This window comes from Pseudopipra pipra, chromosome 1 (assembly GCF_036250125.1).
Source record: "Pseudopipra pipra isolate bDixPip1 chromosome 1, bDixPip1.hap1, whole genome shotgun sequence".
NCBI classification, from domain to species: domain Eukaryota; kingdom Metazoa; phylum Chordata; class Aves; order Passeriformes; family Pipridae; genus Pseudopipra; species Pseudopipra pipra.
The window spans coordinates 33,759,667-33,785,178 of record NC_087549.1 but is presented as its reverse complement, the minus strand read 5'-3'; positions in this window follow the sequence as shown (position 1 = coordinate 33,785,178).

The following is a 25,512-nucleotide window of genomic DNA, read 5'->3' as shown; positions in this document are numbered from 1 at the left end:
ATTCAGTTATTAAAAAACATGTGTATCAGACATCTATCTGGTGGGGCATCCATAACCCTGGCTGCTCCTGGGGAACTGAGGGAGGATGTTAGCAGAAGAGCTACTTCAGGATTGCAGGAGTCTGCCTTCAATAAGCCAATACTTTTGTGCAGTGAGGGACTTTGCTGGATATTCTTGTAGCTGTAGGTGTGGGGCTGACTCACGCTCTGCTGCAGCAAATAGCCATAACAGATTATTTAGGGGTGAGCTACCCTGTGCATATTTCCAGCCTCCTGGGGACAGATCAGGGCAGGGTCAGGGCAGACACCTGAGAACAACCACCTCCTCCCAGGCTTGTATGCACACGGGGTTGAGGCCTTCTGGGTGTAAAGCAAAAGGGAAAAGCTTCTGGAAAGGGAATGGCTGCAGGGAGCTGGGCACGGTGAGGGCAGGTTTCTACAGGCGTCTCAGGGTACAGCTGTGATTTCAGCACTCAGTTCATCCAAACAGAAGCAAGCTGTTTCCAACACAACCTTAGAGGTATTACCATTAAAGAGCAGCTGGATAACAATCTACTTTGAAATTACCATCAACAATAGCAGTTTCATAGCATTTCTTCAAAACAATAGGTAAACAAACCAAATCACTGTTAATTATTTTTTAATGATTGTTGAAGCCTGCTGTGACATGGAATGCCAATCAGTTTGCTGCTTCTCAGACTCTTGACGAGAATAGCAATGCCTACTTGATTAATTCTAGTCCTATGCTAGCTGATCCAAGGTGGATAGCAAAGAATATGTGTGATAAAGTCTGTATTGGAAAAAAAAAAAAAAAAAAAAGAAGAAAAAAAAAGCTTGTACAGTCTTTAATTACAACAGCTGGTCAATTTTTACAGTTTTAGTCTTTGTGCCTCTTATATCAATGTTTTCTAAGGCAATGAAAGGTTTCACATGTAGATGGATGCAGTCAAAGATAAGTGCTGAAAGTACACCAGAGCAGTAAAGTGCCTCTGATTTCCTTCCCCATCCGACTCACTGAAAATAGAAAGTTTTGGGATAAATCTCACAAGAACAACTAAAACTCCACCTTGAGTTGGTCTGTAGGAAAGCCCCATGTTCCTGAGAAAAGTGGTTTAGATTGTAATCCGCTGATCTGCAATGTTCACTAAACCAAAAGTGCCAGTGCCAGTGACAAACAGACTTTGATATCTGGTAACATTTGTCTGACTTCTGACTTCCTCTTCTGCTCAGGAACTGTTACTGCAACCACTGATACTTTGGAAATTGTGACTAGAAGGAGTGGGTCAGACTGAGGGCAACATACCAACAGAAGCAGGCATTGTTTTCTTCCAGTGCTACGAGAGAGAGGAATCTGGCACAGTATCTTTATTATAAATAGTATTAATGCACTCTGGTTCAAATGTATCACTAGAGTACTGCAGTCATCCTTATAATGGTGTTGTATTGTCTGCCTGAAAGGCAAAGGGCAGAGAAAGCAAATGGGGTCAGATTCTACTCCCAAGTGCTCTACTTTGCAACCTGTTTTGGTTCATTACATTTATTCAGCCCCACTCCTCTGAGGACTACGTGCTTTTATCAACAAAAGAAAGTGTTCAGACAACCCTTGCAGTGCCATTGCAGCTGGTGGTCCTGTTCCCTTCCCATGTCACAAGGCACTGAGCTCTCTCTATACACCGGTGTGCATGTGCAAGGGAAAACAAAATATGCTTCCTGTGCACTTGTTGAACAAGCCAGTCCCACACTGCCACCAGCCTCCATGCTACCTTTAGACAAGGTTCCCCCCTGGATGTGGTGCCCAGCATGGCTACAGACTCCTGGGATGGTGTCCTCTGCCACCCCAGCACAGAGGGAGCTGAGAGCCTCTCTAAAAGCCACTCAACACGTGGTAAGAGGCTTGTCCTACCTCAGCAAGGGCAGGCAAACCTAAGTCAGGATTCTGTTATCTCCAGATGAGGGAAAGCTCTGGGTGCCCAAGGGTTGGTTTCACACCCACTGAACCAAGGTGAGAAGTGATAACAGCCTGAGATTGCATGGTGCTGCGTCTCAGTAACTAAACCTCTGGATACAAATAGACTCAGTGTTCAACTTAATTAAACTGTGTTTTAAAGGTCAGACACTATAGTTGCTATGTGTAACTCCTGGATGTCAAAGCTCATCCTCTAGAAATCAATCCCTTAATGACCTCCCTCAGCACCGGTTGCTGCCCTCACGCAAGTTCCCCGGCTGTTCCGGCTGGCTGAGATGAGACAGATAGCTCATCCATCTGGACACCATCTGCCTCACAGGAGTACCGAGTCATGCTAGTGAAGGCTGAAGCGACCCGACCCCGTACAAGCTGTGATGTGAAGAGCACACACAGGGAAAGAAAATCCGTCTGCAATCCCTGCAAGGACACCACAGACTTTGTCCTAAATCTCTACTGTAACAGGTGGTTACACTGACCCAGCACACCCACAGAGCCTTGCCCCCTGTTTTGCATTTTTTGTGTGGTTCACTGCGTGCATCTCTTCTGGATGACAGTCTGGTGTCTGCCTCACAGCTGACAGAAAGGAGATTTGTTTATTTGTCAGGTGAAAAAAGCAACAGTGATCCTCTCTTGAAGTCTCTAAAGAGTTCAAGAGGTAGTGTGTGCTCTTAATTATAGCCTCCAAACTATACCTGAGAAGCAGAGAGCAACATTATACATGTCCATATATGTATACATATACATATGCACATGCAGATACATATACATATATTTGTAAGTCACTCTTGAAGTGACTCCTAAAGTAACTCAAGGGCCTTTCTGAAGACAAAAAAAAAACAAAACAAAACAAAACAAAACAAAAAAAACCAACCCAAACAAAACCCCTCCAAGCAAACAAACAAAGCAAAACAAACAACAAAAACAAAGCCCCCCAAAAAAGTGTAAGCTAACATGGCAACACTGTACATTTTACTCACCGTAGCCTGCATTTCACTGTGCATCTGATGTGCAAGAGCCATGTAGAAAGGATTTCCAGAAAAACATCTCTCTCTCAACTGGCATTTGGCATCTCAGTGCTGTGATGCCTCTCACCGTGTCACACACAGGTAGGGAACTTTGACCACCCTGCACAACACAAATCTCAACCTGACCCAGTGAGGTGAAGAGAAGGAAATCAGAAATGAACACATTTGGGAAGTCTGGATATTTTCAGCTGGTTGTGTTAAGGAAAATGAAATGTTTTCAAAGGATATTTTTAAAGCTTGTTAAAAATAAAAACCTCTATGATCTTTTAAAGGGCAGTGTTGTGTGGTAGACATAACTGGTCAATAACTGCAATGGCAAAACAGAGTCCTTGTAAACGCTATGAATCATTTAAATCAACATTAAAAAATAGCATTATAGCAACACTTCCTACTTCTGGAAATATTAATGAGGAAGGAACTTAAAGTGCAGTTAACTGTCTGCTGGATTGTAGCCAGGGACCTGGTTGTCCTGGAACAGGAATTGATGAACCTTTTGCCAGTATTTTCTGCAAGCTTTGCAATCCCTGCAAGAAGGGTCTGTGCCCCACAGTCAGTCCCTGACTTTGACGGACAACCTGAAGAGGATCTAACTCACCTAATTCAATCCATCTATAAGTCAAGGTTGCAGCCTAAGCTGGCTTTGTGAACTTCTTTGTAAGGCAGTGGAAAAGAAACAGGCATTTGGGGAACGCAGTTCATCTTAGTTTAGGCACTCAGTTTAAGATAGTTTAAGATTACACATCCTGTGGAGATGTTTATCTGCTTCTGATTGTAGGATCTAAATGCTCCTACTGACTTTAAGGGGAGAGATGAACTAGGTAAGGCGAGAACCTTCCCTTCATAACCTTGCAAAATGGAAGGAATCACAAGAACCACAGGCACAAATGGACACAGCAGCAGTGCTCAGCTGGACAAGTCATACCTCAGTACCTTCTGCCTTGCTCTGGTTTCTCCTGCCAGCCCTGCAGTAAGCCCAAAAACTGAGTCACTGATAGCATTATTCCATGATGCCTACAGAGCCTTCTCTCCTATCTTCTTGGCTGACCTCTGAGCTTTGTATCAGGGCAATTGTTTTGACAGTCCCTTACTGAAACACAGTGCCTTGCACAAGGAGCACTGAGAAGACAGCTGATTTACTGGTTCCCTTGCCTAAGTCAAAATTTAAATTATTGTTTTCATGTTAGAAAAGTGTTGGTGTCTTTTTCTTAGTGAACTGACTTCCTTAGAATTTAGATCTTACATGTGAAAAAATATTCAACGTCAAAAAAGTGAGTGCTGACTTCTCATCTTCAACTGCCTCTAAGTCATTTTCACTTATGGGTTCCCCATGAAAGTAAACAGCACAGCTTTTTTGTCTTCAGACTTCCCTAGACAATACCTGTCTTCATAACCTCTGAGATCACTACCTGGCCAAAATCATGATGGGATTCAAAAGCTGCTAGGGAGAACATGAGAGAAGCATGAATACACACACTCATATGATTACATCATTAATAAAGCTTTGCTTGATTTATTGTAGGACAGGATGAAAGTTAATTTCAGAAGATCTAAATGAAATTCTGTCTCAACAGAAAAAAATCTGAAATGTTGTTCTGTAAACATGCAATTCTTTTTTTTATGAGACCTTTGCTAGATGGTCTTAAAAATGTAAATAGTCTAACATGATTTTATGAGTTCAAATATACATTTTTCAGAATGAAAGGAAAGGGAAATATCTGAGCAGTTTTCTTCCAGTTCTAGCTTATATCCTAGTTTTTCATCTGAATTTCAGATTGAATGCACAAGCAAACCCACTCCAAGCAAAAACAACCATCTCTATAATTACACTACAGCTGTTCTCACTCAAATGCTAACATGGCACAAGAGGGACACAGTAACATGTTTCACCTGGGACTTGATGTCCAGATTTACAGCAGAACAGACCTATGTTTATGACCAGAAACAGCCAGTCAGAAAAGAGATCCTGAACATGCCCCAAGGTGTCATGTCTGTTTACAGTGTATTGTTTGCATATATACTCTATCTGATCTTGGAACTGAATGTATAGATCTGCCTCACCATTCTCATCCTTTGCCTGCCCAAACATATGTTCTGAATCCCTGTCAATGTTTTCATTGTGCATATATTGCACATGAATGGGCAAATTATTTGGTACAATTGTTGTTTTTACATACATTTTATAGCTAAACTGGAAAAATATTTTGTTCATTATAAAACTTTCCCCTCTCTGTGCTTAAATGGTGGGTGATTTTCATCATTCTGATGTATAACCGTCTTAATTACTTTGACAGGTCTCTTCTATCAACATATTACATTGTTGCGCCATTTTTTCATTTGTTTTAAATTTATACTTTGCTGGGGTCCAGAAACATGATGCTTCTTCATGTTTGAGTGTGCACTGTTGAGCAGGGCAGAACAGAAGGAAGAGAACAACCCCAGTTTTCTGCTCTATTTTAGAAAGCGCTGGTGTCCTTTCAACCCCTCTTCCCGCTAATTGGTAAGAAACAATGATAAATCCTTTAAATAGATTTGAAAATTGATTGCACTGCATTAAATATATCCTTCCTACCCCACCTGCAGTTGTACCTGCAGCTAAATACTTGAACCATCTGGTCTGCATTGACTAAGAAAATGAAGACATGAAGAGACATGTTGAAAAAATTAGCACCTGCTCTTATTGGGGCCATTTCTTTGCAATTGTTGACTGTTATTGAAAGATGTGCAAAATCTGATGTTTTCACTAGAGCTAACACCATTCAGGAATATGTACCAGACACAATTCTAGCTATTATAATACTTTGCCATTTACTAGATCTAGGGTGTTGGGCACCTGGTCCAGAAGTCTGAAAGATGTGGATGAGAGCTGCTATACTGTAGTAACAGAGCTCTCAGCAAACCATTTAGACAGCAGATTTCCACTCTGTTACCTGGAATGTTAGTTATATGCAATTCACCTGGAAGTATTGACCTCAGAATATGGTATATGCAGGGAGGATGTCATAAACAACAACAAATAGAAACAAATAGCAACACGTTGTTCTGGTCTTTGAAGAATATGAACACTTTTTTCTGTGGGTCTGCTGTCTTACCTAGATCTGTTATCCATACCATTGAGTCAATCGAAGTTTCTGTTGAAGTCATGCACCAAAGTTAACCTTGGAGTCACATCGTGCTGATCAGTTGGAGTGAAAAGAAATCTTCAACTGGTTCTGGGCAGAGAGAGGACTAGACTCCTAATGTTCACCAAAAGAAAAAAGAATATATGGAGATGTGCAGTGACCCTATCCACCTACATAGAAAGGACACCATCTTATTGAAACAGATACTGCAAGTAAACATTTTACATCAGACTAAACAGGTCAGCTAAGGTTGAATTATTTTTTAAAGGTGAATACTCCAAGAATGCCATACATTAAGTTCCTGGCTTAGAGATCGTATACCTTTAGCAACAGGTTGCCACATAACCAGTTCAAACAGTGCTGTCAGGCTCATGGCCATCTTCAAAATAGTATCATTACTACAAATGTGCCATGGTTTCACGATAAACTGAAACTTATGAAGAATCAGGGTATTAAATATCCTGGGCCTTATGACTCTGAGGAGTGAAAGTTCACACAATAAAAGAATGGCTGAGGTGGGAAGGGATCTCTGGAGATGATCTGGTCCAAGTCTCCTGCTCAAGCAGCCATGTCCAAATTTGGATCATGTCCAAATGGCCAATGAGTTTCTCCAAGGATGGAGACTCTACAACCTCTTCGTGCAAACTCTGCCAGTGCTTGGTCACCCTCACACTGAAGAAGTATTTCCTGATGTTCAGAGGAACCTCCTGTGTTTCAGTTTGTGACCATTGCCTCTGGTCCTGGCACAGGGCACCACTAAAAAGAACCTGGCTCCATTCCCTTTTCACCTTCCCTTCAGGTATTTATATACATTGATGAGATCCCCTGAGCATTCCCTTCTCCAAACAGCACAGTCCAAGCTCTCTCAGTCCTTCCTTACAGCAGAGATGCTCCAGTCCCTTCATCACCTTAGCTGTCCTTTGCTGGACTCTCTCCAGTGTGTCCATGCCTCTCTTGTGCTGACAAATCCTTGGTAACAGCAGGGCAGCATCCCTCTGCGAGATGCAGGAACCTCAGCGTCTCCTTCAGCATCTTGGTGGCACTGGCTGTCTGACTACAACACTGGAAGGAATCCTAGATTTGCTTCCTCACTAGGAGAGGACTTCCTTCTTCAGCTCATTGCAGAATGGCTCCAGTCCAAAGTAAACATCTGCTGCACCTGAGTTCTGTTTTCAAGCTGTACTCTGCTGCTGCAGTGATAAAAACTGGTCTTTTTGTAACCAAACATTTGAATTATGCTATATACTCCAGAAGTGAGACACAAATCAGAAATATATCTTCATTCATCCAGACTAGCATATTTTACAGCATGCAATAGCAAATATTTTCCATAGAATATTTTCCTGTAAACTTAAAAAATCCCAACTGACGAGGGGGAATTTAGTTATGAGCTATAATGGGCTCCACTGCATTTCAGAAATAGCCCCCGTGTGGGTTGTGCATATTAAATATAAGCATAATCTTGAAAAAAGGAGAGTATGTTCAGCATTCCACAGTCCAGGGCTAGGGGACAGACAAGGGAACGGACAAGGACAAACTGATCTCAAGTGTAACTGAGTAGCTTGGGAGTTTTAATAATGTAGATCATGCTGTCAATTTTCCCAAATTTAATGCAAGTCTCAAGATTTTATTTTATTCATAAAGACCCATCTGTTGAAAACGAGTTCACATTCTGAACTTTTTTTTCTTCTTATGGAAGTACAAGACCTTTTCTATTAAAAGTTTAGGATTTTTTTTTTTTTAATAGAAGTGTACCTTAGAAAATGAACTTAAAAAAACAGAAGACAGAAGAAGAAAAAACCCTCAGTTTGTCACTGTCCTGATTTTGTGGCACTTAACTTAGACTACCCATCAGTTGCCTTAGGTCCAGCAACATTAATTTGTGGTTATTTGCAACACGTACTTGCATTCATGCATAGGAAAACCATTGCGCGGTCCATTCTCAGTTATCTAAACCCTGGATTTCCGAGGCTGAGGAAAATCAGTGCGTGGGCTGAGGAGTTACCAGCGCTTGCTACTTCCAGCCGCAGGGAGATTGGGAAGTACCTGCAGTGTTGCGTCCACGCAGCACTGCGACACGCGGGGACACAGAGCTGCGGCTGCTGCTCTGCACTGTGCTGATGTCACAGAGCTCCCTCCAGCCTCACTGACTGCGACTGGCGTTTGGTGCCTGCTCCCACCCGAGCCATCCCACTTTCTCGCAGGAGCAAGGCTTGACTGTAGTCCTGAACCCCAACAAACCAAAAAACCAATTTCCCCATTTGGCCGGCAGAGGGCAATATTACGTCACCTAAAACTCGCAGATATCGGGCTGACTCCGCACAGACGAGGGAGGAGGGAATAGAGAGTCACAGAATCACAGAATCCTAGAATGGTTTGGGTTGGAAGGGACCTCTAAAGGCCATCTAGTCCAACCCCCTGCAATGATCAGGGATGTCTTCAACTCTGTCAGGTCGCTGAGAGTCCCGTCCAACCTGACCTTGGATATTTCCAGGGATGGAGCATATCCAGCCTCTCTGGGCAACCTGTTCTAGTGTTTCACCACCCTAATTATAAATATTTTCTTCCTTCTGTCTACCAAAAATCTACCCTCTTTCAGTTTAAAACCTTTAGGTCTTGTCCTTTCGCAACAGGCCCTGCTAAAACGTCTGTCCCCATTTTTCTTATAAGCTCCCTTTAGGTACTGAAAGACTCCTATGAGGTCTCCCCAGAGCCTTCTCTTCCTCCAGGCTGAACAAGCCCAACTCTCTCAGCCTGTCTTCACAGCATTTTATACCAATATAACATAGCTTTCCTACTCCTTTTTTATACCTCCATTGTATTTTGCTGCTTTATACAGTTCAGAAGCGGGTGCCATCCGGCCCCCTACTCACCATAGGACCCCTCAGCCTCCCAACCCCAAGCCTGCTGAAGCTGCCACCTGAGGATCTGAAGCTCAGTAGCTTATCCTCAGAGAACAGGGATTAATGCAAAGTATATGTGCAAATACACTTGAAGAAAGGCAGAAACAAGCAAATAGCTTTATTTTAGGTTTTTGAAAGTTCAGAAAAGGGAGAACAGTGGTCTGTGTAGAGTAGTTCAGCTCTCCTGCTGCTGAACTCACGCTGCTCTGCACCAGCAGTGCAGACCTACATGTGTGTGAGACGCAGTGGCCACCCTCCTGCAGCCAGCACAGCATCCTCCCACCATTCCCCGTCTCTCTTTTCTGTCTCTTTGGCTTTCTGCCCTCCATTTCCAACCAGTTTCTCCTGCTGATCTTCCTGTCACAGGCTTATGTTTACCCCGTGTGCCTCTACGTTCCCCTCCGCATCCAGTTTGAGCACTTTCAGCAGTGTCACTTTCTGCTTCACTACTTTCCTTGTGAACTTTAAGCCTGTGGACATCGGGGGAGTCTATTGCACTGTGCTTCTTCCTGACCCTTCTGCTTCCCTGCTTCAAAGTTTTGGGGGAAATATCTCTCTCATAGACCCTGAGGAACAGGCTCTAAGCCATAAAGCCACCATGGGGGTGTCCTCTTAAAGGTTTTTCTCAAACCCTTTGGGTAGTATCAATGTACAATTTTGTGAGAACTTTTGGCAGCTCAGAAAATCTCCATTCACTGAACTAGAAAAATGAGTAAAGTAATTTCTATTCATGTTCTCAGTGCTTTTCAGGTGCAACGAGGGCCAAGGGGAGGTTCCCACTGTGAAGCCAGCGGTCAGGAAGGCAGACAAATGGCATAGAGGAGAACCCAAGTGTTCCTGTAGAAGCACCTCACGTTCAAATTTTTGCCAAATCTGGGGAAAGTTTCCTGGCAGATTGTGCCAGGGTTTCGGTCTAACATTCACCCACCACAGACGATCTTTATCAAGATTACCCCAGGGAAGTGCAGACAGACAGCATCCTCCAAACAATGTACTGGTTTCTATCTGTCTAATATTTTTTCATATCAAAAAGTCAAATCTTGCACAATTTGACATTTCCTACAGAAATGTTGCTTGCTGACTAACTAACTATAAGCAAAATACCATGGCTAGATTCTTCTAAAAAATTGTTTCATATGACCTTCGGTTGTCCTTAGTAACAAGAAACTAAGTAGCCTACCCCTGCAGAAACACTGTATACAATTAAAAGCCATGGCTTGAGTGATTAGCACCTTGTGTGCCTCAAAGAGCTGACAAGAGTTTTACAGACACTAAATAATGAAGTACATCAGCTCTACTGTCTAATACAACCGAGGAAAAAGAAGGCTCAGCTGACACACCACAGAAATCCAGCTCTGAAGAATACAGCAACTGCACATTGGTTCAAGACAAAGAGAAAAAAATGGTATCAGTCCTTAAAAATTAAAAGAGACTTCAGTTAGTCCAAACACATGTAGTTTGACCTAGATTCTCCTGTGAATAGCTCCTTGGTCTTTTAACAATTGTACAAGCAAGAACTTATTCACTTTCATCCCATCGGACTGACCAAAGGAGTCATTGTGATCCGGTGGCTTACACGGAGGAGAGCTGCCTATTGTGTCACCAGCTGCCACGGCATCTCAGCGAACACATGGAGTCTAACTAGGATTGGCTTTGCTAATCCAAGTGCTCTCATGAGGTCACAGCACGGGCAATAAGGCTGCCCTCCAGAACTTGGGACAGCATTGGTATCAGCAAACATTTCCTTGAGCACAGTACTTGTCATGGAACAAGGCTACAGAATTCAAACTGTCAGCAAAGTCAGGTCACACCGTAATCAGTTATCCTGTTGTCCCTCCAGTATTCATGGGAATGCCTTTATAGGTAACAATATGTATGCACTTGCACCTGCACAAAAAAAGGACTGAAGCAATGAGGGCTAGTTATGAACCATACTAATAGAAATCATGGCATATCCCTGGCAAGGTTTGCACTACCAGAAAACTCAAAGTAATCTCAACAAATCCTAGTTCTACCACCTACACATAAGGAGAGGATGAGAGCGCTCAATAGGAACTTGTCAGCATTCTCATGACAGCACATCTGGAGCGGACAGCGCAAGAGGAGAGATCTCCTGGAAATTGTGCTGTCAGCAGCAGCAGCACTCCTGTGTCCTGTGCAGGAGATAGCTATGGAAGGTTGAACAGTCTGCTGGTCATTCTGGCAGATCAGCCCACACATCTTATGCATGTTTCATCATTTTCCATGTACCAAGAGCTGCAGTTGCCTGGATTGTGCTGTTGTTACACAGCCGTATAAGAAGGTTCAGTCACTTGGTGAGAAGAAAAACATGATCTCTAGGCAGAGCTAGTAAGCTATTCTCTGATTTATTTTATACTTCCTCTTTTTCTAGAGGCAGGAGGCGTAGTACAACTGCAGTGTCTTTCCTTCTGTCAGTCCTCTCACATCTAGTGATGTCTGAACTTCTTGATCAATTGATCAAAAGTCCTCGTAGACTGAGAGAAGTAAAAGCCTCAAAGATTTTATGTTGCTGCAGTTTGTGCAAGAACTGCAGGGGCTAGAGGAAAAAGACCCCAAACAATCCTCCCACAGAGGAAAGGCAGCACCCAGCAGCTCCTGCCCAGTCAGAGGCGCTGCCCTCACTTGGCAAGCATGGACTCAGTGCAGCAACAGCATGGGAGGTGGACAGTATTGGACTTGAAAGATTGGAAGACCCACACCACACCTCCACTAGAAAGCAGGCTTAGAGCTATTTATAAAACTTCATTATCCTTAGAAACACTGTTCTGTTTGTCTCTGACTGATAGAATTTACACATTTTTATTGGTTTCTTGCATTTTGCTTTCTTTATCCTGACATCCAGCACCAGAAATCTACTTTACTATGTTTTATCTCCTAGTGCAATAAACCTCTATTAAATTTACTGAAATCATGAAAGTCAAGTTTGCCTGAAATATCTCAACTCCACCTTTTTTACTGCTTTGAGGCTGGTTTGTGGCTTTATATGCATGATTAACTGGCCAGCCATATTAACACAGCCTTGTGTGATTCAGTGGTGCACTGAGTATTTTTGGGGCTTTGAAAGACAAAGCTAACATTTTGTATACATTGCAAATTACTCCTTACCACTGCTGATTGCTCTTCTTCTGGTTGGAGACACCTACGTTTTTTTTTCTTATTCATAAATTTCAAAGCAGAAAATCATTAGTTTTTCTGAAGTAGTTCAATGATTTTGAGCCACCCAAAACAAACAACATAAAACCCAGCACCCTGATCACAGGTCACTGGAGTGTATAGGGCCTCGTTTGCAGTTTGTTCACATGAAATGTGTGGCAACAGGGAGCTCATGAGACTCCCTCCTCTGTACATCATGATTGCTCCTTAAGACTCTGCAGTGTCCACCTGAGGGACCTGCTAAAGATTAAATGATAATTTATTTGCACCTGAAAGGGGTAAGATATTGTTAGAACCTCCATATGGGGCGTAGCTGAAAACAAATTAGTTAACTGATAGCAGACAGACTATTATACTATAAAACATTCAGGAGAGAAAAAAAACACATACAAGTGAAAAACACCATTAACATTCAAGTCGTTTTCTGCAAAACTGAGATAATAATGCAACTTAAGCAATTACAGGATGAAATCTTCAAATCCAGTTGGCCAAAATTAATGAAAGTTAAACCCTTGGTTTTTTCCTTGGCTTTTTTAACATTTTTTGCATATGTATCAATATAGATGTACAATTGCTGGTTTACCATGGCATGATAGCCACGACAGCTAATAATTATTTCACAGATTGAAAAATATGAGGCATCCTGGCGTAGTGGTTTGTGGGAGCCAGGAAAGTGCTAAGTCTGATCACACAGAACCATTGACCAATGTCTGCGGTCAGATCACTTGACCTTCTCTTTCTTCGGTCATCCTAGCTGGAAAGCATATTAAATGCATCGTCCCTGGAAAACGACGGCGTGCGTTCATGCATTAATGTGTGTTTTACCACGTATAGGATGTTGCACTTCTCCCTCCCCTTCAGCTTGTAGTTTCTGGTTTCCTAAAGTGTTATGCAGAATCCTGTGCAAGTGATATTTTACATTTCCTAAACCTTTTATATCCTTGAAGTTTAAGAAATTAGGTAGTATTAGCTTTCCTCTCTTGGATTTCTAAAGACATTACAGGCTTGTTTTTTATCTAAATCATTTTATGGCCCATTAATTGACTAGATAATGTTTCTCAGCAAAGTCTGAAGGATCATATAGCATTTTCAGCATGACACAGTGTATTTTCAGCCAGGGATGACATTTTCTTTAAGGTTTTAACACCGGCAAGTGAGCCAGCCTTTAATATCCACTATTCTTCATACATGTGCTGAAATTTAATCAGGAGAAATAGGACTTTGGTTAAAATGGCATGTCATCTAACACCATGGTTAAAAATTCTGAGAGGCCAAGGGAGACATGAACTACTGTTTTTAATAAAACAGAATAAAATCCCCCACAGGCCTAGCCACTAGTTCCCATAAAATTCAGAGAAAGTTTTAATATACTAAGTAGTAAAATATGTGTTTTCAAAGAAAAATCTAGTTATATTACACATTTCAACTCAAAGTCAATTTTGTAAGCCAGTTGAATCTCTGCTAAAGACCTTTGTTAATCATCCAGCTGAAAGCATTGCTCAAGGAATTACAGTCATAGAAAGTCAAACAGATAAGTCAAATTTCTTACAATTATTGGTAGTGTTCTAAACACTGGACAGTATTCAAAACAGTCAGCCTAAGCTAAGTGTACTCTACTGAGCCATTAGGTTGCACCACATACCAAGGAAAGGGGAATGTGCATCCTCCTTGGGGTTCTGCCACTGCAAACTGGGACCCAGTCCTGTAAGGTCTTGGAAACCTAAGTGTATGTGCTAAGCTGCACACACTCTTTCCAGATAGACATGGACAGGAAGATAAAATCCTCTTGATTGACTAGTTGGATATTTTATGTTTGGAGTCTGTAAGACTTCTTGGCTTTTGGAAAAATTGAAGGAAAACTAGGCTTAGGGGTTCAAAAAGGTCTGCAAATCTAGCATCAGACCTTTGGTTAATCATAGAATCATAGAAAGGTTTGGTTTGGAAGAGACCTTAAAGATCATCTAGTTCCAATCCCCAACCATGGGCAGGGACACTTTCCACTAGACAAGATTGCTCAAATAATTACGCATTCTAAAGTTAATGAGACTAATAACATTCCATAGTATTGCTTCTGTGGGCAATCTTTGCACCTGAGTTGGCATAATTTGTGGTGGGTCTTTAATTTCTTAATTATTTAGTAGCTACTTATGTGGAGGATATTTTTAGTGAGGTTGAACAGGGGAGGGAGAAGAGAGCTTGTCATCCATACAAATATATATTTATATATATATTCCTATAAATACCTATAACTAATAGTTAACAGCTACTTAAAATCTTTAGTGGCCACACTCAACAACTACAGTTTTAACTGTGGCAGATAATAGTCCATTATATAATTTTAAGTCATGATAACTTCAGACTGTATGTTGTGTTGGTGAATAACAAGTAACTGCACTTCATTTCTAGAATTAGTCTCTATTGTTGCAATTCAGGTGGAAGAGATCATGTGTACTCACATGTTAATTACTCCTCTTTATGGTACAGTGCTCCAGGGACTACTTTTGAATTCATAGTAAGTGTTTATTAAACAGACCACTTAGAGCTTGCAACTTCTATTTCAGTTTCTGCCTTATCACAAAGAAACAACAGAGCAAAACAGGGAAGAAGCATCATAAGCCACGTAAAGTTATTTTCTCACGCATGAGCTGCACGTGCTACATAGGGATTAGATTCTCTGTGAAATGAGAATAGTAGATCAATAAGTTGTGCCAAGAGGTGTCAGATGTGCCAAAAAAAAAAATAATCCATAGACTTATGATCTTGTAGAAAGAATTAGGGCATTCAGAAGAAATAATCAGCTTTTAAAGTCATCTCTGATCTTCAAATTACTGCAGACCCTGAAATTATCTTTAGAAGAGTGTATCCTGCACATCTGTCCTTGATGAGCAAAAGGACAAAAAAAGGACGCAGAAGGACACAAAAGGAGAACCTCAAAGGAGCCTTTGCCCCACATGGTCACAAATTCTAATACAGTAAAAATACCCAGAAGACTTGTGTGAATAAGGGCCCTGTGTATTTCTTTTTACTCTGAAAGTATTACTTACCTCCCAAGGGATAGGAAAGTCTCATATTTTTTAAATACTAGATAAACGACTGCATGCTCAAGTTGGAAGCTGTGCAGTCCATCCTCAAACAGTGAGCCCACCAAGAGCTGTCTCCCCATCAGTTCTTGCTCCAGCCATAAAAGACATCAAGTAACAAGTTATAGAAGGGGTGGTTGTAGCCAACACTGCCTGAGCATGACATGGGGCAGATTCTCTATGAATAAATGTTCCTGATTTCTTATGAATGAATGACACCTGGTTGCATGTAGGATTTAATGCCCAGGTGATAAAGGAATTCAGCATCCAACAAAAAGTAAGTTAGAGTCTATGCTAGTCCTTTTAGAAATGTGATTTCAGCAATGTAATCATTGAGAGAACTGGGAGACTGAATATGTCCTAGCTTTGTAAAGCTATAAAATGGTGCATTTTTAATGTTTTAAACAAAACTTCATGTATAGTATGGCTTAATACAATATAAGAAGAAGAAACAACAGAGGTATCACGCAGACTACACAAGGTGCTGCCTGTGTGAGTAAGCAGGACCTTCTGAACAAGGACAGTGTCCTAATGCCAAGCAAATAGATGCTTCCAAGAGGGAACATAAAACGTCAAAGGAAAGAAAGACTAGTGGGAGGAGGAGGGTAAAAAAAAGCATTTGCAGACTCCTGCATCCATTTTACAAGCAGTACAAAATGTGATGCATCTTCCTTTACTCATATTGCATGACTTGGGGTAAAACTAAGATTCAAGTGGCAGAAGGAATCACAAGAGCAGCTAAAGCAGGGGTCACTAAACATCCAGAGACATATGGATGTGCATATTTTCAACTGTGTGCATATTTTTACTTCTTTCAGCTTTGGCTGTTTGTTCTAATCCTCTTTTTTTCACTCTCTCATTTTCTTCCTCTCTGCTTTGCTCCCCTCAAGCCACTGCACCTAAGAATGTTTGCTGCCATCCCACAGCTAACTGTGCTGCCTCATGATTTCCTTTTTCTGCTTGTGCACTTATCTCACCCATTTGCATTGAAAGGTCCCTGGGACAAGGGCCACTCAAGTATTGTCTTTTCCCAATACCTTTAGGCCAACTCTGGTTCCTGTACTGATTTATAAGGTGCTAATCTACTCAATATAAGAACCCATAGAGTATCTTAACCTACAGCACTTTTAAAGTAGATTATAGCCACACACTGCTGAGTTTGAGACCAAAATAACACCGTATACCTACTTCTTGTGACAGTCATGAGAATACTTGCAATGTATCTTTTAAATGCCAAAACAAAACAGGCTCTTTTCTCATAATTTATAATTATGATGGAATCCTTTTTTGGTTTTTTTTCAATGAACATAGAGGACCGAAGCCCTCGTAGGGAAATATTTCTACTGTGAAATGAAACTCCTCTCTGCTTCTGATCAGGCACGTTAGCAAGGTGTCCGGGTGTACTTTTTTCAAAAATTAAATAGGTGGATGGCTTCTTGGCAGTGGGGTAAAGACTTGCGAGTCTACATTAAACATTTTGGTGGGAAAAAGGCTGTGAAACAAGTCAGAATCAACTTAGTGATTACTTGGAGGAAGCTTGTGGCCTCCTGGTGAATACTCAGTGAGGTCCTGCTCTCAGTGGAAGCAGGAAGAAGATCCTACTGTAAGTAGGTAAAATTAAATTAGAAATGAGCAGTAGATAAATTAGATGAGAGAGACACAATCTGAGATAAATGATTAAAGAAGTAAACCCATTCCATTAAGAATATGAAACTAAAAGTTACGGGCTCAAGTGCAGCTTCCTTTCTAAGGATAAATCTGTTCTTCAATCAGAATTGTGACTTCAGCAGCATGCATAGGCCTGTGGAGTCAGCAGGAGCCATCAAACACCCAGGACAACACTGAGTTCACATTTATTGGTTACACCAGTGGTCTAAGCTAACACAACATTGAGTTCTGATTCATTGGTTACAGCACTTGTCTAAGCTAAGGCAGCTATCTGTAGCTAAGACATTTGACAAACCAGGGTGTTGTCCTACAGACTCTTCAGGTTCTTCCACACTGCAACTTCTGCCCCTGCAGGCAGAGGATGACAGCAGAGAAGGAATGGATGGGGAGAGCAGTTGTGCAATTAATATCAAACTGTGAATGCAGTTATACTGCCATTTTCTCTGGGGGCAAAACGGTCTTGAGAAGTTTTTGGTTCTCAGTTTTTCACCCCTCTTACCTTCATACAATTTGCTTCTGGCGCTGCAGGTTAGAGCCCACTATAGTGTGCTCATGCAACTCTGTGAGGCAGTGCTGCAAACAAAATCACCATGAGGAAGAATTCCAAAATCACACAAGGAGGAAGTTTCCTGAACTGGCTTTGAGAGCAGGCAAAGTAGAGTAGCTGTCAAGAGAAAGCAGAGTACCTATACTATATGTGTAACTTCTCCTACCACACTTGTTGCACTCATATGAGTGGGATTTAAAATCAGCTTCTCTCTTATTGTGAGAGCCAGGGTAGGAAATCTTGATCCCTACATTGGATCACTACTGTAGATGAACTTGAAGCTTCTGTAGTCTTATTCGTACTTACCTTAACCAAGTTTGCAAGCTGAGCCTTGCCTGTCTTATTTTCCTCAGTCTGAGAACGGTAATTCAAACATTTGCCAGAGAACAGTGTATCAGGAAAAATCAATGAAGACCTCGGAAGTGCAGTACTCTACTCCAGGATTTTGCATATTTTGATTCATCAGAAACATTTTAAATAAACAAGACCTCTGTATGCACTCACTCCTCCTCTATATTTAAAATACGTTCTTGTTTTTATAATTGTATTTCTATATTATTGTTCGACCGTATCTTCCAGCTCCTAGAAGAAGCTAAATTGCATAAGTCCGTGTAACCAAAAATTTATCTCACTGATATTTATATAAGTATATTGGGTAAAGCTAGGCCGTACACAAGCTCTATGATAAAACCATTTGTGTTGTGTCCTTATTTAAATTTCCGTATTTACTTAACAAAAGGTTTCCCTGGGGCTTTTCAGTCCTTATTTACATAGATCCATCAAAGATGGCATAGTTAGACGCAGGATGTAGCTGAAAGTAGACAATAGCGCAGCAGGGTTAAGGTATTGCGCTGCAGCTAAAGTGTTTTGTTAGGAAGATCTGATAAGTGCTTAGACTTTTTGCTAAAATAAAGACCCTAACAACAGTGGGAATTCAACAGGGTAATCACACAATGCAGACTGTTTAGGGCAATTAGAGGTGATTGGCAGTGTCTTAAAGCCCTTAAACAGAAACAACATGTAAAAAGAACTGATCTCAACTGGATTTCAGCTTCGTTGCCATTTTCAGTCTAATGCATTATATAAACTGGTTAATGCACATATTGGTCCTATGATTGTAAAGCATAGGTACTGAGACTTCTGTGCCATGGAGATACCAAAACGCTCCATGTGATATGCAGCCCTATCAGTAGGCAGTGTAAATAAAGAGTTTGTACTTGCCAAAGGATAAATCTCTCTTCTCTGATATCCATGAGGTGTTTATCAACGAATTGATCAGGAATGCCGAAGGAAGGCAGGGAGACAGTGACAGATGATCCAAGAGCAGAATGGACTGCAAAGTGTATTTTTAATGCAAAACCAAAGTTTGCAAAGACTCATTTACAAACAACTGTGCATTTGTGCTTATAAATAACACACAGATATTTAATCTACAGTGGATGCAATACTCTGCTTTAAATCTATGCTGACACACTGAAGTCACTGAAATAAGGCTGACTTTCCATTTCCTAATGATTTAGCTCATAGGTCTGAGTGGAACTAGCTGATGCAATGAATCACCAAGGCAGCTACACACACTTCAGGAGCCTTGGCAGGATACATTTCTGTGATAGGCCTAGAGACCTCTAATGCTACAGAAGTTTTTATAAGTTTTTATATTTATATTATTTATAGTTATACAATGGTTGTGTGTATAAGATGTCTTGTGTTGGTCCAACTTAACCTGTTCTCAAAAGATCAGTATCACCATCATTGTAGCAATATCTCTATAACTGGGGGTGTTGGAATGGCTCTGAAAAGATGCAGCAAGGGATCAATCATACCATCATGACAGTCACCTCAACCAGTGCTTTTTGGTCTCTAAGACGAGGAGGCAGTGCTGAAATCCACAGCTAGATACACTGCTTTAGCAGCAGAATTTACGCCATATAATTTGTGTATTTCCACAAGTTCAAAATAATGACCAAAGGGAACAACAATCCTCTGCTAGTTTGAATGCACAGTGAGGTGAGTATATACCAAGAACCTTCCTCTGAATAAAATGTACAGAAAATGAAGATTTGCTCACAGACTTTGCATCCAGCAAAGAAAGCTGCTGGTTTGGCTTTCTTAATCAGAGCTGTAGCTTTAATCAGTAGTTTTAGTAATCCAATCTACACAAGGCTGGGAATTGCCTCAGTTCAGCCACCCAAGAGATAAGCTTTTTTTATCTGACCCACTCACCTGGACTACGTCCACAGCCAGTGAAGACAGAATAGGCACCTTCATCGAAGGACACACACAATTAACTTATCCCAGGTACTTAGCTTTCAGTGATTAAAGTTCAGATGAATGTTTGCACAAAGTGTCTAGCACAGTCAGATTCGGTCAGACACTGAGGTCGGTAGAATAGTGCCCATCTTCAGTGAAAAGATCTGCCCTTCAGGGCTCCTGAACATCGCACCCACACAGATACCTGATCCTGCAGCTATAAGTACTGAAAAGTCTCTCCTCTGCTTTCAGATCCACTAGGACCAGAGTCTTTTTTTGCAGTTACACACAAACCTCCCTGCACACATGTAACTTGTTAGCCAGTTGCTTGTTTCACCTTGTTCCTTACTAGTCATAAGCAATATGTCTGAAATCTCTGCTTATGTACACATTTTCCAATAACAGAACAGGTAATAAACATTTCACATAGTTTCTACATTAGGATAAATAATGTACCATTATTTTATTACTTAAGAGACAAAAAAAAGTGAAATTAAAATAATCTTCCAAAGGCAAGCTCTCAAAAATAGAGAAACATCATAATTTTGTTTGCTTGGCTAGTAGCACAATTTTGAAGCTTTTTGCTACTCAAGCAACTTTTGTTTCCATTTTTAAAACATTAACTGGAGGCAGAGGCTTATGGCTACTTAGAATGTTAGTTAATTTAAAAAGCATTAAATTACCATCCTTCCCCTTGCCATGGGGAGCAAACAGCCAGAGTATAATGAGTTTTATTAACTCTCATAATGTCAGTGTTGACTGCATCCAAATATTGGATCCATTATTTGTCAGTCCCCAAAGAACCACGTAGAGAAGTAAATGGGTCAAGGATTAATTGATTGGTGCAAGGTTCTCTCCTTCCGGTCACAGTTTTGCTACTGTGTCATTTATATGTGCAGGAGAGGAGAATCAAGGTATTTTGACTCTCCAGCACATCACCCTCCTTTTGCCTAGCTTCTTGAGTCAGTCACATTACTGCAACCTTTCAGCAGCTGCCAGATATCTTTACAAAAAGCACTGGTCTCAATGGAAACTACTGAGGAATATTCTAACAAAACTTTTGGATTTTTTGTTTTGCTTTGTTTTTTAAACCTCATGTTAATTTGTGGATTTTTAGTCCTTACCTGAGAATGTACCCCCGCAGTCAGTGTAATAAACTTTGTGCTTGCTTCTTCTCAAGAGCCTCAGCAAAACTTCCACTTAATACAGGAAGCCAACCTCTGTTTAAAATAGGAGATGTTGCTGGATATTAACACTCAAAGCCATCTGTAACTTGGAAAGCTGCATGTGTTTTAGACCAAACAATCCTCCCAAGTAGCCTTGTTTTGTAAAAAAGGATAGAGAAGCATGTTAAAGGGTCTGAAGATAAATAATAAATGAGTGAGAGCTTAAGACCACAATTAGGCCAACATTAATAAGCATCAATTCCAAAGGATAAGGGATTTATCTTAGAAGTAACCACCACACAATAAATGTCCTTCTACACCTTAATGGATAAACTCACTTGGTATTACGGTTGATTACAAAACAGGAAAAGGGTTATACATAGCAAAAGCCCAAATAAAAGTCAAATGACTAACAACCTTTCTTAAAGCCAGGCAGCCAGGTTTTTGTTTCCTTCTTCACTGTTTTTTTTTTTTTGTTTCACTGTTTTTTTTTGTTTCACTTCTTCCCTTCTTCCCTTCTTCCAGTGCACCTAGAGAATGCTACAAACAATTACAAGACACATCTGCAAATGTTTTTTCTCACTTTCTTTTTTCCTTGCACTGCCTCAGCAACAGCCTTACAATCATTCCCACAAGGAAAAAAATACCTGTGTATTTGTCCATCTTCCTGTCACACAACTCTAACCTTCAGGAAGGGGTCTTTAAGGCATAACTAGCTTTGCCCTGTGTACTATTCTCACCCCATTCTCAATCCAAAGGGGAACTCCTTTCTGTGACAATTTTAAATTTGCTAATTAATAGGAACTATGCTAAATACTAAATGTTCCAGCTAGACTGGTAGATCTTCTCATGGCAGCTGAAGCAACCCGTAGAACATAACATTTCCAAAGCAAAAATAGTTAAATTAGATCTTGTTTGTTTGTTTCTTGGCTTGTTTTCTTCCTCTCTCCTATTCTTACTGTTTATTTGATCAAACTGTACTGAATGGCAAAACATCCCTCTGATGCGTCTGGCTCCTGCTGAGCATATTAGCTTATCTGTCCCTTGATCCCATCTTTTAGAAAACTAAGTGCTGTGACAAATCACAGCATTTCAAACTATTTTAAGTTTCTCAGCTCTAAGTGTTATTCTATTGTTACTGTTACCTTTGTTAAAAACCTCAGTTCTTAGAGACTAGATAAGGACATGATATCAACATACAACGAATAATGACTTGTAAGAAACAGAAATTTAATACATGATTATAACAACAAAAATGCAAATCACATAATTAGTCAGAACTGACTTTATGCCTTGTCAATCCTACAGAAGTGGAAGTTTAACTTACCTGGTCCTGCCATGACTGTGGTTTACCATAAGTTGATGGAGTTATCCTTCAAACTCACACTCTGGATCTAGGAGGTACCAACATAATATTTTTATATGAAGCATTGGACTTGGGAAGAATAGCCCATGAGGTACAACATTGCATCATTTATATGGGCATCTCACAGCCCAAGTACCTTGTTTTACTGATGGAAAATAGCAATGCTTAAGTAATGCAAATGTTCTTTTACCTACCAGATAGCCAGGAAGAGATTTGCTCTCTACTCGTGAAAGTGTCTTTGCCTAAAACATTTGGAATAAAGAGACTGAATAAGAGACTGTATAACCTGTTCCCTTAAGGAAAAGTAGTGCTAGGAGTAATATATAAGTGTGATCAGATGCTTTAAGAAAATTATATTTTCGAACTATCAAGAATTTAAGAGATGAACATTTTTCTTATTAAAAAAAAGTACTTCATAAAACTGCAAGCTCCGTATCAGCCCTGGAGTATAATACTAAGGGTAATGCTAATACTTATTCTAAAATCAACAGTAACAACTTTCCTGAAGTCATTCAAGCAACCACTGTTACTGTAGTTATTATTTCTGTTGCTCGAAGCAATGGAGGAGATTGTGGAGGAGCTAATACACCTCTTTAAGTGAAAACAGTCTTGTCAAGGACCTGGCACAAAGCTGTTATGCTACTGGCACCTCCAGAGAAATACCAGGTGGTATCAGCTCAGGTAACCAACATATCTCAGCTGAGTGATTAAATGGATTATGGCCTCATTTCACAAACAAGAGGGATATTTACCCAACCCTCAGTGACTCAGAGAAATTTCGGTTTCCGCTCTGTTAGAAGCGCAGTGATTCTAAAACACAAATTAATACTGGAGACCTATTTTTTTACATATTTAAGTGTAAAATTCTTCCCAAGATAATAAATAATTACAGGAAAAAGCATTAACCCCATGTTATAAGCACTGCATATTTCCGAAACAACAAAGCAAGTAGTAACTGGATATAATTTTGAGAGGCTAACTCTAAAACTACTTTGGCAGTGAATGATTAACCTGGTCTAATTTCCCTGCTCATTGTAGGGGGGTTGGAACAAGACCACCTTTAAAGGTCCCTTCTGACTCAAACCATTCTATGATCATATGATTGTATGATTCTATTCAAAGCCTCCTTAATGTCAAATAGCTCTGCTTCTCACTGTTGTTCCAAGTTTCCTGTTCTCCTAGCTCACACCAGTGTGCCCTGTCTGCCTGAGACAGAAGACTGCAGCAATTATTGGTGATTACCATGATAAACTCAGCATTAATGATGTACGATGTGTCAGCACTTATGTTCATGTATCAGATACCTATAGATCCTGCACACTTCCAACAACAGCAATTATGTTCATGATTGATACATTTGCTTTCTATCCTTTTAGATCAATTCAAACTGCAAACACCTATTGGTCATCTTTACTATAAACCTTGGTAATGCAAATCTTGCTGGTGTTCTCTGAGCTTAATATTTCCTCATGCCGGTTTTCTTTTCTCCAGGTCCTTGAGCAATGGTTTTGCATTAGGCCGTATATCCTTCATACCAGGAAGAATGAACATACGGGCAATACCCTACTACATGAACCTACTACTCTATCTGCAGGCTGAAATTCAAAATACCTCTACCCTGTCTCCACTTTTTATACTACTGAAATTCGAAAAAATATCAGTTGGAGTTTTCCTTCAAATGAGGGCACGAATAGTGCATGCAAGGATTTGGCCCCACTTCAGAGATCCTTTGGGTGAAGATTGTGCACATTAGGGTTACTCACCATCATCATCATCATGTTCATGGCTAGGCTTCGCGAACGAAGATTTGGGAAGGGCTCTACCCATGTTTGTTACAAGCACATTGGTGGCTAAAAAGGCCTATACAAGATAGGTATGTCCGGTTGCAAAAGGCACAGCAGAAAGACTCCTTAGATGGTATATTCTGCAAGGCACAATTCTTTCTGCGTTGTCTTTTCTCCTCAAGGGTGATCCTGCGTGCGTTCTCAAAAGCATCAGCGACGTTATAGATGGTGTCTCCAGACCTCCCGATTGGAGGCCAGAGTAGATCAATGTTGATCAATATGGCCAAGGCTGAGATGTTGTTTCAGGGAGTCCTTGTATCTTCTCTTCAGGGCTCCTCTCTTGCGGCAGCCAGTGGCAAGTTCACCAGAGAGCAAGATCTTAGGGAGGCGGTGGTCCTTCATCCTTGAGACGTGCCCTGCCCATCGCAGCTGTGTTCTCAGCAACATGGCCTCAATACTTGTGACTGCTGCTTGTTCTAGAACAGATGTATTGGTCACATAATCTGACCAGTGGATGTTTAGGATTGCACAGAGGCAGTGTTGATGGAAGTGTTCTAGGAGTCGCAGGTGGTGGCGGTAGATGACCCATGATTCGGAACCATATAAGAGACTAGACAGCACTATGGCTCTGTAAACACTGATCTTTGTGCTTTTCTTTGTGTGTTTATTTTGCCAAACTCTTTTATGAAGCTTTCCGAAGGCACTATATGCCTTTGCTAACCTGCTGTCTATCTCTCCATCAATCTGACCATCCGAGGAGATGAGGTAATTAAGCTGCTGGACTGCGGTTACTCACCAACTGGTGAAATAATTCAGGGACTGCTAATGTCTTGCTAAGGTTTTCAGTTCTGGGTTACTGCTGTCTAGAATATGACTCATGGTGGCACCAGGTGCCAGCTGTTCAGTGACCCATAAAAGATGAGCCGGTAGTAGATGAAAAATCCTTGGGGGCCAGACATCCAAGCAGAAAAGATGAGTGGTGATGGTACCAAACCCATCAGAGCCCTGATGAGTGAATCTTTAGTGTGAACTCCCGAAGTGATTGCTTCAAGCGACCGGGAGGGCCTGGCACCCCGCAAAAGAATTACACTAATTGCAATTACTACTTTTTGTTTCTCAGTGCTGGTGGAAACCTGTGCTGTTAATTAAACTGTCATTTACAGCTGTTAATTAATCTGTCATTTACAGCTGTTGAAACAGTTACTTTGTTGCTGTGGGGACATAGGTGTGGGCACCCCTGTGTGATGTGAAATTTGGTGAAGTCACACAAACCTTGGTATTACCTCCCTGTACCACATGTGGTTTGAAGTATATTATTCAGTTTCTTTTAAAATTCCATTGTTAAGTAGCAGGTTTAAAAGGCAGTAACAAGAAAAACCCTTCCCACAGGGTGTAATTACACGTATTGTGGTGGGTTTTTTTGGGGTGGCAGCAGTAGAAATTGCTCCAAAAACAACTTGATAAA